This window comes from Brachyhypopomus gauderio, chromosome 11 (genome assembly GCF_052324685.1).
Source record: "Brachyhypopomus gauderio isolate BG-103 chromosome 11, BGAUD_0.2, whole genome shotgun sequence".
Lineage (NCBI taxonomy): Eukaryota > Metazoa > Chordata > Actinopteri > Gymnotiformes > Hypopomidae > Brachyhypopomus > Brachyhypopomus gauderio.
In genome coordinates this window covers 8,986,654-8,999,663 of record NC_135221.1, presented here as the reverse complement: position 1 = coordinate 8,999,663, position 13,010 = coordinate 8,986,654, and the positions used below count along the sequence as shown (strand labels likewise).

The 13,010-nt window shown below is 41.7% G+C and overlaps 1 protein-coding gene across 2 annotated transcripts in view; it reads right to left on the bottom strand.

Moving 5' to 3' along the window:
• The window catches only part of mid2 (midline 2), an 88,066-nt gene extending 77,840 nt beyond the window's left edge, over window positions 1-10,226 (bottom strand). The window contains exon 1 of one of the 2 annotated variants that reach the window (XM_077021723.1): window positions 9,900-10,226. The gene's annotated coding sequence lies outside the window, so the exon portion shown is untranslated. The remainder of the gene's footprint in view (window positions 1-9,899) is intronic. The other variant, XM_077021721.1, reaches the window with a different exon arrangement.
• Window positions 10,227-13,010: the final 2,784 nt, after the last annotated feature.

The following is a 13,010-nucleotide window of genomic DNA, read 5'->3' as shown; positions in this document are numbered from 1 at the left end:
CGTTAACCCAAATTCCAGCATGACCTTGCAGTCTAATCACCCCTCTAGTGGTAATATTGCCACAGTCCTAGAGGGATGTGTTTGCAGAACTTGTGCTGACCAGAAATGCCCACATGGGGCTGCTAAAGGGTTTCATTTATTATTTATTTATGCACATTTTGATCACTTATTTCTGAATGCATAACAATGTGCAAAAGTGCATAAGAATAAGAGAAGAAGAATGAGGTATTCAGCCACAGCTACAGAAAACGTGAGTGTCCCTTTTCCAAAGTCAACACAAACACTGGAACTGAACAGAAGAGAATTTCCAAAACAGTGGAAGGCTCACTTGGATTACTAATTTTTCACATACATTCAGGTTAGTTTGTTGTTACTAATCAAATGCTATGGAAAGCCATCTAATTTTTACCATTCCTAACTGAATTTATGAGAGTTTTACCCACAAACGTATCTTAATGGGAATGGGACCAGTTTTGTTTTGTTTTCTAAAGAGCATCTGCTCTTTACAGCTGAAGTCATTATGGTTTCAAAAGCCATTTGGAATCATTCATTCATACCAGATTACTTATTATAATGTTATTATATGATTATGAATCTGTGATATTCTATGAAATGCTTTGTATACTACAGGTGGGTATACGACACTTGCACATTAATATCCATCCACCCAATAACAAAGGTCAGATGGATTTAGATGTGTATGAACTTGGGCTTGATGATATACTGCCAAAAGATTACATCATAATGTGCCTTTCTGAGAACATTAGATGTGCATACAAAATTTATTTACAGCAGACATGGATAAAGATAGCAAGATTATCCATTATGGGTAACAAGATTAAAGTTTAGTTGATGATAGATGTGGAGCTGGCTAACGACGGACCCAGTAATAGAACGGGGGGTCAAAATACAGCAACAGTGCATCTGAGGTCAAGAAAAAATGACATTACTTATGTTATTGCAACCTCCATCACTTGCATCACTTGGCATTTCAGAAGAGGGTGTGAGCAAACATGGATTCAGATGGTGCATCTCCAGGTATTCATAAGTTTAATTTCTACTGAACAGACCTGCCTAGACCGTCCAAGTAAGTCAACAATATTCTCTCAGTATGTGCAGTTGGTCGGCAGCTGAGTAATGAGAGGAAACTTTGAGCAGACCGTAGTTTGTTGCAGTTTTCCACTGGCCCTATTCTTGCTGTTAATAATAATAATCATAATAATAATAATAGTTGGTGTTTAAGAGTGCATGCCTTCAAGATATTATAACTCCCTCCAGAGCGGAGATTAGCTACAGTGATTAAAGTGCATGTTTCTCAGTTATTTCCTCTTAGAAGTAAGTCTCTTCTCAGGAACCAGTAACACATATATCAGCATAGTCAGGCCTTCTCAACAGCCATTTGATAATTATTAATATAGATTTATACTGTTAACACAATTGCCATGGACCCACTGTATGGATAAAGTCTGGGAACATTTCAAACATTTATTGTGTTGTTTCCTGGAACAAACTTTGCACAATTTCTGATGCGCCCAAACCAAAGAGCCGTAATGGCACTTTTAGATTTCACGTGATGTTTCACAGTAACTACAATTTTGCTAGGTGGTTTTTTTTTCTAACTTTTTTCTATACCCCCACAAAAAAGAAAATAATTTTTTTAAATGCAGGAACTCCTTAGAGTAACGTAGCATGCACCTATAAGACCCTCCTTCTAATCAATGGAACCAAAAACATGTTTTTCATCCTATTTACAATCCAGTTCATATGCATATGCATATGTATTCACATATTGCATCATCAAATTGTGTGTGAATATGCATTCGTACTGCCATCTAGTGACTGGGGGGGATGACATCCCTCTTTAGGAAGATACAAGGCAATACATCAAGTGCACAAACATGAGGTGTGTTCGCTAATTCATATTTGGTAAGAAATAATACTTCTACCAAGATTAGTGATCTACCGCACTGCAGTAACAAGAACAGGAATCGAACCACCTAAACATTGTCCTCTTGTATTTCTATATGATTTACATGTAAATACTTATAACATGGTACCAGACATCAGTGATCCTAGCACTGCTCTTAGTAAAACAAACAGAAACAGTGTTGGTATATTTTGGGTTAGGCATGTTGCCGCCTCACATTACTGTAAAGGTGAGACTCTGGAAGTCAAATTAGTGATTAGTTGTTCTCCATATGGGCCTGATAAAGTGGGGTGAATAACCGGGCAGTGTGAGTCGTGTGCTGTGGCAGGGGCCACATACTGAGAGTTCACCTGCTAAAGCAGCAACCACAGGGGCAAGAGCAAAGCTTCATCATGGACAGAGACCCTTTTCAATCCAATTAATCAGACTTTAAATGACCTCCTTCATTTGGGAAATGACTGGAAATGCATCGGCTATATAAAGACCATACCTTCTGTTTCAGCAGTGTTAGGCCTGCTATCTTACTAGGAATAAGATCTGAAAACGTACAACCGTGTTTCCTACCAACCTGTTACGCGTCCAATTACGCCGAACTCATCCGGCGCTCAAATGAAACGTTTTAAAGCTTGATCATTTTTCCATTTGAGGCGAGAGTGAGACCTCCATCTCAACGTTATGATAATGTAAATCCGGATGGGAAGAAAACACAGAGTGCCTGACAGTTCCTCCATCACATTAGAGAAGCTCTAAAGATGCGCTGTGGCTCAGGCCATTACGGCTCCATGTTCTGGCTGTGGCTCCGTACTAATGGCAGGAGCTCAGGTGCTGCTTGGGATCTCAGAGGAAATTTGATACCCCCTTCACTCGGGGAATTTGGCCCGGAGAGAGTGACCGTGGCTTGGATTCTGGCAGGGGGGCCAGCAGTGGAAGTGGAAAGTGAGCTTTGGGGAGGGGGATAAGGGGAGAGGCGTGGAGAGGAGGGGAGGGGGGGGCATAGCCTACCGCTGAACCGCATGGTTCATCCGAAGGCCAGCCACCTGTCACAAGGCTATCCTCTTACCTCTGAAAGCCTATGCCTGGCCGGACGAGGCACTGCTCCCTGGGCGGTTTCGTTGCCACACTGGCCTTCTGGTGCACACACACACACACACACACACACACACACACACACACACACACACACACACACACACACACGGACGGCCTGGCTAGCCTTCCGCATGACTGACACTCTTCCTCACCCATGGTGAGTGGCTGTGGGGGGATGGTGTGACAGCACTAGCATAACATTTCTGCTGTCCTGCGGGTGCTGTGCTTCATAATGATTGACCTTCGTGCTTCATGACCCACAAGGCATGAATGCGAGTCAACAATTATTGTCATAACAAATGCCAACATAACACATGGTGTGCAGCTAAGTGGAAAGGCTAGTCTAACTTTGGTTTATCATATTACAAATCATACAGTGTAGTCAGTGGAGCCATTAGATTGGAACCCAGTGAGCACAGAACACAGACCCCACAGGGTCTATTTAACCACTTGTTGCACCTTTGCCTTCAGGTAAACCCACTATTCTTTTGTGCTATTATTTAGCTAACAAAATCTCCTTTGTCACATCAAAGAAAATTACTGGCTTCTGGGTCAAAGTTGTTGCCCCAGGAGAGACATGAAGAATGTTTTGGATGAAGTGAAATAAAACTTTGCTCCAGCACAAAGGTTTTTTAATTCTCAAAAACCCTGGCAGTGATTCTCAAAGACCCTGGCAGTGATTCCCAAAGACCCTGGCAGTTTTAAGATTAAAATGGAAAATAGACAAAGGCCCAGAGCAGAGACCTGCCAATTAAATATACTGTAAATGAAATGTTAAAATGAATGCCATGAACAGAAGCCATGAACAGAAGCTGTGTCTATTATTACAGAAAGAGAGAGAGAGAATGAAACAATGAGGGGAAAAGAAGAAGAGAGACACAAAAGCTGTCACCACTGCCTACGCTGCTTACACTGATTATAGCAGAAGCATGTCGTACGATGCCACATAAATAATCATCTCAACCTAAATCAAGCCCTAATGACTCTGAAGTACCACACTTAGCTGTTGGAAGTCACAAATAGCTCTTCCTCATTGCTAATTACTCCAGGCCTTCTGGAGGAGCTGCCATGCCAGCCGATCTGTGGGCAGAGGTGCAGAGCACTGGGGCCAACCGCAGGGGCCACTCTCTGCCCACAGCTCCCAACACTACACAACATGGCCGCCCAGTTTAGGAGCCCAAGCCTTGCACACTAATTGGTGACTCATCACAGAAAGACTAAGGATAATATTATCTTTCACATTTGTGAAAGACAGATGCTAAATACGTCGGGAGCATCTCATGTTCACGTCCGTGGGTGTTTCTCAGTCGTTCTCTGGAGCCAGAGTAAAAAAAAAAAAAAAACTCTTTCCTCTCACCATGAGAAATCTCAGCTTTCACCATCGTGCTGCCATTAGGGTCTCGGCGGGAATGCAACATGCTGAATGGTGACCACGTTTGCGACGTTATTTTTCACACACAGTGGCAGGGCGCTGCCGATGAATGCGATGCTATCTGGCATCATGTTCCATTTGAAATAAAAAAAAAGGGAAAAGAAGGAAATGCTGAGATGGGTAGAGACTTTCCCAGGATCCCTGGCTAATTTGTTAAGAGGTATGCAGCTTCACTTTTGTTCACAGTGTGGATAGATTTCCTCTCCCGAGCCCTGGAATCCCGCGGCCGGAGCAGGAGGCAACAATGCCGGCCTTTATTTGTTCCTTAAGGCGCAGCGAGGTGCATTTGCGCATGGGGAGCGAAACACTGTGGTGACCCATGAGCTGTGGCCGTGACCTGGCAGAGTTTGAAAGCAGCCACTCCAGAACCACAGGGGACAGGGGGAGCAGGGGGCTCAAAGACGGGAGCTACAGAGGCGACACTTCACGCGCTGGGCACCGGCGCCCGGACCCGCAGGCCGACTTCATTGTAGCTAAATGTATAGCACTGGAGGATCGGAGGTGCCACTGACATTTGGCAAATCCCTTAATTGGACAGCTCGTGAGTCACCGGAGGTACTAATACGACAGGAAGGGCAGAGAGCAGCACATATACATCATTACTAGGAGAAAATGAGGGGAATTTAGCTCATGTGAAAATCAGAGAATTAATGATCAACTTGATGAGATTTAATAGCTGCCTTAATATATGCTAATTGTACGAGTCCAAAGTGTAACTTTTACTGATGGACGCAAATAAGCCATGTGGTATTGATGAGTTGCAAGAGCAGAGCTACAAGATGGATGCTAATAAATGTTATTTATATCTCTTGGAATATGGGCTCTTCTTATGATGGAGTTTGTATAACTGCAGGAAAAACTGCATAGATGCTGTCTTGGTCTCAAAATAGAGGCAATGCCCACAGCTGAGCTGTAATCAACCTTTGATCAACTGTGAAACGCCTCACGAGTTAAATTAACACCTGAGGAGTAAAAGGTAAAGGCTGACTGACAGAATGCAAATTACTACACCGCACAATGAAATATGAAAATATGCCTGGAATATGCATGATTATAAGGTGGCAAAGTGGCACTGCTTGTTAGAGCAACAACTCTGGCATCACAGTGGCACTCTCACAAAGATGTGTTTGAAAATCTGCGCCATTTTTCATTGTGTGGAAAATATAACAGCAAGTCGGTACAAGAGTAAAAAATAATTTCACGGAGGACAAAGCAATTGACACTGACTGACTAAAAAATTCCCTTGAAACTCTACCAAGTTGTCAAAAGAAAGAAACCGCCTCTGGAAGAGAGACTGAACTAAGTGAAAGGCACGAGGGCCTTCAATTCAAACTTGAGAAGTGTGTCTAAGAACAAACAGGTGCCATGAGACAGGCACCAGAATTATGGACGTCTAACGCTGACCCAATCATCACCTATAATCTCCTGCTCGGCGCATCTTGATTCAAGTGGCTTTGGTTAAACAAAATTTAGAAGGTCATGCTCTGCCTGTGTCCAGCTTTTTTCTAAAACACTCAAGTCATCTTAACGATGGCTATTTGTATCTTGGTCAACATCCACCCTGCTGAAGCCATTCAAGTCTCTCAGCAGACAAAACACTAAATAACAGCACTATGTGTGCTTAAGCTCTCCCTGTAGGACAAGTATTTTTATGTTCTGGACCAAAGCACTGTTGCCTCTCTGCTGTAACTAAAGTGCTTGTCTTGTTGGGTCTGATCACAAGCTTTTTGTGGCTTCCATATGGATTAAGACAGGAGGTAAGTAATTTGTTGGCAAGTTTGTGTAGCCTCTGGCCTTGAGTGTATAAAAGTGACTGATTTCACTTATCACCCTGAATTATTTTTTAGATCATCTGGATTATGATCATGGAAGCAAGAGGTCAGATATCAATCAAATAATTCTACCACATTAGTGGAAAAAACAGCAAAAGCAGATGACACAATGATCATTCTTTAGATTAATTTCTTAGGCCGCCACATGCCCCTTCCTTCCCCAATTCCCTCTTTTCTATCCAAATTTTAGCCACTAGCAAAGTGTCAATCGTGGCAACAAAGAATGTGATATTGTGTGAAAACGCTGAAAGCAATGCTCTTTTCCTCTAAGGTTATAGTATATCTTAACATACAACTAAGTGATACAGAATGTACATTTACAATAATTATTTCAGCCAAAAAAAAGGCTTACCACTTTTCAGAAACAATTCAGTGAAACCACAATGAGAACTACAGTAAGAACAACTCTCTCATATAACTGGCATATCTCACTAAGAATGAATAATCCACAAGTGTCGAAACCTTATGGTGCCAGCTGCCAGTCAGGGGTCATACATGTAATTTTCAACATTTAGTGTTTGTGGCCCCAGTTTACAATTGTGTGGCAACACTTAACACTGCTGATACATTCCAGACCAAGTGTCATACATCATTTATTCAGGCCACAGTCCAGCCAGTATCATATGCAATTTGGCCCTACAACATTTGGGTATAATCAAATGAATTTGATCTTCCCACATCAACCTCAAAACCTACAGAAGAGGATAACAGACGTTTTATGGGAGATGTGGTAGTTTGAGGCAGACCTCTCATGTTGACCATGATGGTAGTCCTCTCAACTGGGCCCTTTTTCAGGTATGAGATGTGGTAGTTTGAGGCAGACCTCTCATGTTGACCATGATGGTAGTCCTCTCAACTGGGCCCTTTTTCAGGTATGAGATGTGGTAGTTTGAGGCAGACCTCTCATGTTGACCATGATGGTAGTCCTCTCAACTGGGCCATTTTCAGGTATGAGATGTGGTAGTTTGAGGCAGACCTCTCATGTTGACCATGATGGTAGTCCTCTCAACTGGGCCATTTTCAGGTATGAGATGTACAACTGCCTTCATGCTACAAATAAAGCGACACGCCAGCAGAGCTCAGTGCAAACGACCACGGTCAGCTGCTCGGCACCAGGAGGTGGATGCTATGCTAGAATGAATTTGCCACTCTATGCCAAATTGTTATCAGCACTCTCTTCTGACACGTGGCTCGGGGGAACGTCAGACATTTAGGCTGAGCTCTAACAAACCCACAAAACCACACTGTTTGGACTCATACTAAGGGGGGATGACACTAAGGATCCCTTTCAGCACAGTTGTACTCTTACAAGGTTCTGTGTTCAAAAACAAAACAGTAGTAGCTGAGCTTTGCAATTACCTACCACAGTAGCAGTAGTGTATGTTCCATTGAGTCATCATTCAATGACTGCTGAATGTGTAAGGTATATAACAATAAAAGAGTCTATAAATCATCACATCGAGTGTAAATAAGGCACAATGAGTACGTCACGGGCATGAGAGAAAATAGAGTGCCTCAACTGGTTTTTGAAAACCACAGCAACGGTCCCAGAAAGGCAGACTTTATTTCAACCTTTATTTCCACAATGCAAGGACAATCTGTAAGTAAATTAAAACGAATTCTATCCCACAACCATTTCTTCTTGGGCCCTTGGCATAGTAAAGTGAATTACAGCAATTCCAGATACAAAAACTGTTAATCAATCAGGTCTGGGGCTGCATTTACATAAAACATTGGGCTCAATGTGAACTCGAGACCCTCTAATTGAATAGCAGACCCCTGATGGGACACTAATAACATTAATGGACTCCTTGTGGATTCTTGGCATTGGGAATATGAATAGAAGATGCATCTCCATGCTCTCTGCAGACACAACCTCTAGCTCTGTGTGAGAGAGCGATTGGTGGGAATAGGAATAGCCACCACAAAGCCCCGAGAAATATATCTGACACACTAGGTCAGCCGTTGAAAATTACCTTCTGCACTTTCCAATATCAAGAAACTCTTTTTTTTCCTGACCTGGTGTCATAAGGACACCAGACGAGATTTAAGCTGAAGTCCATGGCAAAAAAGCATGAAAGCAACATTTTCTCTATTGAAAATGCATGAAAAGTGAAGGAATTGGACAGCAGCTACTTTAAGCAATTATTTTCGGTTTGAACATCACCCAAAACTACAGAGAGGAAGATGAGGAAATTTAGCATAAGCAGAGGCAAAGCTGAAACATCACTGAGGAGCCCATATGAGGTTCCTTTCCTGCCTAAATGTAATCTTAAATGCATAATTTGAACCAGGCAGGGTTTGGAGGGGATTGCTGACAGATACCTGCCAAACTAATGCCAGGCTCTTTCCCTCGGACAGAGAGCGTCATCTGAGCTGTGACACCCATTAAAATTCAAACAGTACCTCCTTCAGCAAACAAAGGATATTCCAGATGGCCACAGAGATAGCCACCAAGGAAAAACACCTATCATGCACAACCTTACATACAGAGGGTTATCAGGGTGGAATATTGGGTTTCTCCTGCTCTTCTGATGTTCTTTATCTGTATACGCAAACATGAAATGTATTTATACAACAAAGTGAAATAGAGTAAGACCCATTATGTCACCTGTGTAAAGGTAAAAAAAAAAAACCTTAGCTACTGTCTTGAAGAAACCTGTGATGCTCACCAAATGCTCAAGTATGAAATCCCATAGGAAACTGTCAGCCCCCTAAGGTCATGTTCTGAGACACTGGTAAGAGCGTGACTAGGCAAGGTTAATTCTGCTGTGTTTGATGTGGCAGCTGATGCAGCAATGTGGGTGACGGTTCCTAAAGTAGGCAGTCATCGCTTTGTGAATGCCTATATGTTCAGAACAATACACAGATTCAATAAATTTCAAATTCAATAAATACTGCATAAGCAAAAGACACACAAACAAACAAACAAACAAACAAACAAACAAAAACTAAGAAGGTGAACTTCACTACATCAAAATATTTCACATCAAGCCCCAATTAGTTTAATTTAAAGAGCTTATAGAGAAATGGTTGGTGAAGTGTGTGTAGTTTCATAAACTCTTGGGGATTCATAATGCTGTGAAGATGTTCAGAATGCGGTTAACAGGTTGTTACCTCTACAACATTTACACATCATTTCGAAAGCAGCCTTTTCCAAAAGGCTCATAAGGTTATTTGACAACATAAATGGCACAACACTCGATAAAGAAGAATTTAGATAGCATGCAACATTACGCAGGAAATAAAAATACTATTTGAATTAAATCATTAAAGTTTTACTCTCCAACTTTTGACACAGGACAGTTAGAAGACTGTATTTTTAAACACAACCCAGCGTTAAAGCTAGTAAATAAACACACAGTGTTTGTACAGTGTGGCGTAGTGGAAGTCACATGTAAGTATTTTGGTTCTGTAGCTACAACACTGTAACGCGAGCGGCACCGACCGTCAGGCTGCCCAGCACTCACATGTAACATAACGTTCACCAGCCTCATGACAACCGTACGAAGACGTATAAAGGTTTATTGTCTTAAACGTTAACGTATCGTTAACGTATCATTAACGTATTATCGTTACGTGCGCAGTACTGATGATAAAACACAAATAAGTCGCTTACCTTGACTCGCAGAGACGCTTTCCGGAGACTTTACACTGGAGGTTGCGAGTGGACGTTTAGAAGACTTAGAAGTTTACCGAAATTGTCTACGTGATGTTGGACTCAAATGCCCATTTTCACGTCGCTTCACTCACGGACTTTGACGATGCTGTAAAACACTGTGGAAATATCGTAAGGGCTCGGCGACTGAAGTCTCCCAAACGGGAGCGTACAAGTCATTTGACGACATTCCCAAAGTCAGCGCTCCCCGAGGTCACGTGACTGTCCCACGGGGGTAGCTTTCATCTCACCCCGTCGGGACTCCTTATAAATAAGACGAGCACATCCTTACTAACTTTCATCATTCGCCGATGTGTGGGATCAGTTTGTCTTTGTCGGTGTCACTCCTTCATACATGGCCATCCATTATTGCAACTACGTCGTCTAGATGTAATGTTAGGCCATTAGACTATGTAGAATTCCTTCTACCAAATATAATAGACTACACTGACAAATGTTTGCTGCCTGTTTCACTAAATGCAGCTGATAATTGATGTGTTTTTTTCTTCTTAGACATGTTATTACTGGTAGGTACGCTGGACATTTTTCTATGCTATTTAACAATTTCCTAATTAGTATTTAACTGGCATTGTTGAGAAAAATAAGAAAACTAAAAGCTTGATTGTGATGGATTACACACTGCTGTAAGAATAATCAGAAAATCTATGACTAAAATTTGAATTTGTTCCACAATACTCTGTAGAAATCACATGGTGCGGAAGGAGGGCCACATTCCTGCAGGAAACCACATTGGGCCCTGTTCAAAGTGGAAAATCTCTCTGGAATGTCTCTAGACTCAAAAGCACACTCACTCTTTCACATTATGTAAGCATTCAGTGGGGAGAAATGTTGAAGAAATTAGTATTTAGTACAACTTAAACTGCTTTTTGTTAATCTTACAAAAATGCTTTTGTCCCTTGGAATTTATGCTACAAGCATGAAAAACCTTTCAAATTAGTTCCAGAGTGTTAAATGCACTAGGAAACCACTCAGTGACAGAACTGGCTGTTTATGGACCTCTAGTGCAGCAGTGGGGGTTCAGACTCTCCCCATTTCAACACGACGCAGAATGCATGCAAAATTTGGAATGGCAATAGCTATAGACTGCAGATTCCAGCTGAAAAGCTAGTAACTTCACACACCGCACTGTGTGTGAAACATAATACACTCCATTATGGAACACCGTTCTGACTGAGCAAATTATTATGCTTGACCACAGCTTCCAACATTCTCTGCTTCCAAATCCACCATACCAATGATCACATCGGCATTTGTCCTCAATGACTCTGATAATTCCCATTTGATTCAACGCACATATATTTGCAGGGTGAAATGATGATGTTAAATGAAAGGCCAAAAAGGGATTAAACTGCTAACGAACTACAATCTCTTGAGGGGCTGTTGAAAATTCTTAACACAGTCACTTGGTTCTCTGAAGGCCTGATATATATTATTTTCTTGTGAAGACTTTATGAGATGGATTTTCACTGATATTCCCTTCTCTTGCAAAACTATGAAGTCAGGATTGGAGGAAATGACAATATGATGCTGATCATCTAATGCGGCCACATCAGTGCAGTTATATCTTGTTTTTGTTTTATAGCCCCTCTGGTGCAAACTCACCCATAATCCGTTTGGCAAATGTCACCTAAGAATACAGGAGCTCACATCAACATCTGCCTTTAATCAGCAAGGCATTCAGTGGATATGCTGAGTAAAGGCTGGGAGGGAAGGATTATAACAACATGTGACTAAATCAAAGCTGAAAGTGAGGGGAAAACGCCTGACTATAAGTTATGAAACAGAGTGGCATTAGTATGCAAAGGCACATATTGGAGATGCCTCCAGTGTGTTTTCATGTAGACGGTTGAAACAGCTACTCATGCAGGCAGAGGCGAAGGGCAGGGCTGGGATATTGGAGGTGACAGATGCATCTCATAGTTTAACTGTGCAGAATGTTAAACAGGTCCTCCTCCTCCTCTTCATCATCATCATCATCATCATCATCATCATCATCACTAACAACAACACCAACATCAGCCTCTAATCCATGCTGATACCTCCCTCTCCGCATTGTGAACGTGTGGAGTCACCCGTACACTCTATTACTTGTGTAATAGTGAAAGGTTTGTGCATGCATTGGTGTGTAATCGTAGGAAGTCCTCAAACAGGTGTGTTGGTTCCGGATGAGCCAAAAACGGCATTTTCCCTGGATGCTCGTTAGTGCTGAGCTTGTTGACAGTGAGCATGTACGCATGGGAAGTCTAATGAAATTCCAGCAGGACAGAGTCATTCCCCTATGGAGTTCCTGCAGGGCCAAAGAGTATGCCATCACGTTTTCAGCTTCAACGGCCTTCTGTTTCAGAAAAGAATCTATTAGGTCATTGCCTGGTATATGTACCCATCCTTTTGTTTGTTCACATGAGTTTACATTAGTATATTATAAAATGCATACGTGCAACCTGAGGCAAATGCAGAATGAACCTGTGTGACCATCCAAGTGTGAGTAGTGTGAAAATGACTCCACCATATGAAACTAGTATAGAACTTCGATAACCGATAGGAAGATTGTGCCTTAAAACATATTTCAGTTCTCCAGGGGCACTGATTTCAATGGTGAATGTTTCCAGTAAAATAGATTTTCCTTAGGAGAGGATAAGTTTAATCTTAGATTAGACTAAAGTGTAATTAAACCAAGATAAAACATTTTGTTGGAACTCTGGGCCATGTGCCTTATGGATTTAACAAAGCAATCTTGTAAAGCTCTCTTTGCTAGTATTCTTAAGATTAAAGTACATGAATCTGATCTGAGCAAAAGGCATATTAAAGTACCACCAGCTCATGGCCAAAGCTTTTATTTAGTGATTGCTAGCCAAATTACAAGCTTGGCAATAATAAGAAAATCATTAAGTAAACTAGGAATATACGTCAACAGACCAAAAGCACAAAATCCTCTCTGGTTGAATGTCTCTAATGTCTTCCTATTTTTGCTGGATATTTGTCTGTTCGGATTACAGTTGGAGTGGCAGCAGGAAAAGTGACTGCTATGACCATCACTTCTCATGTGAATAT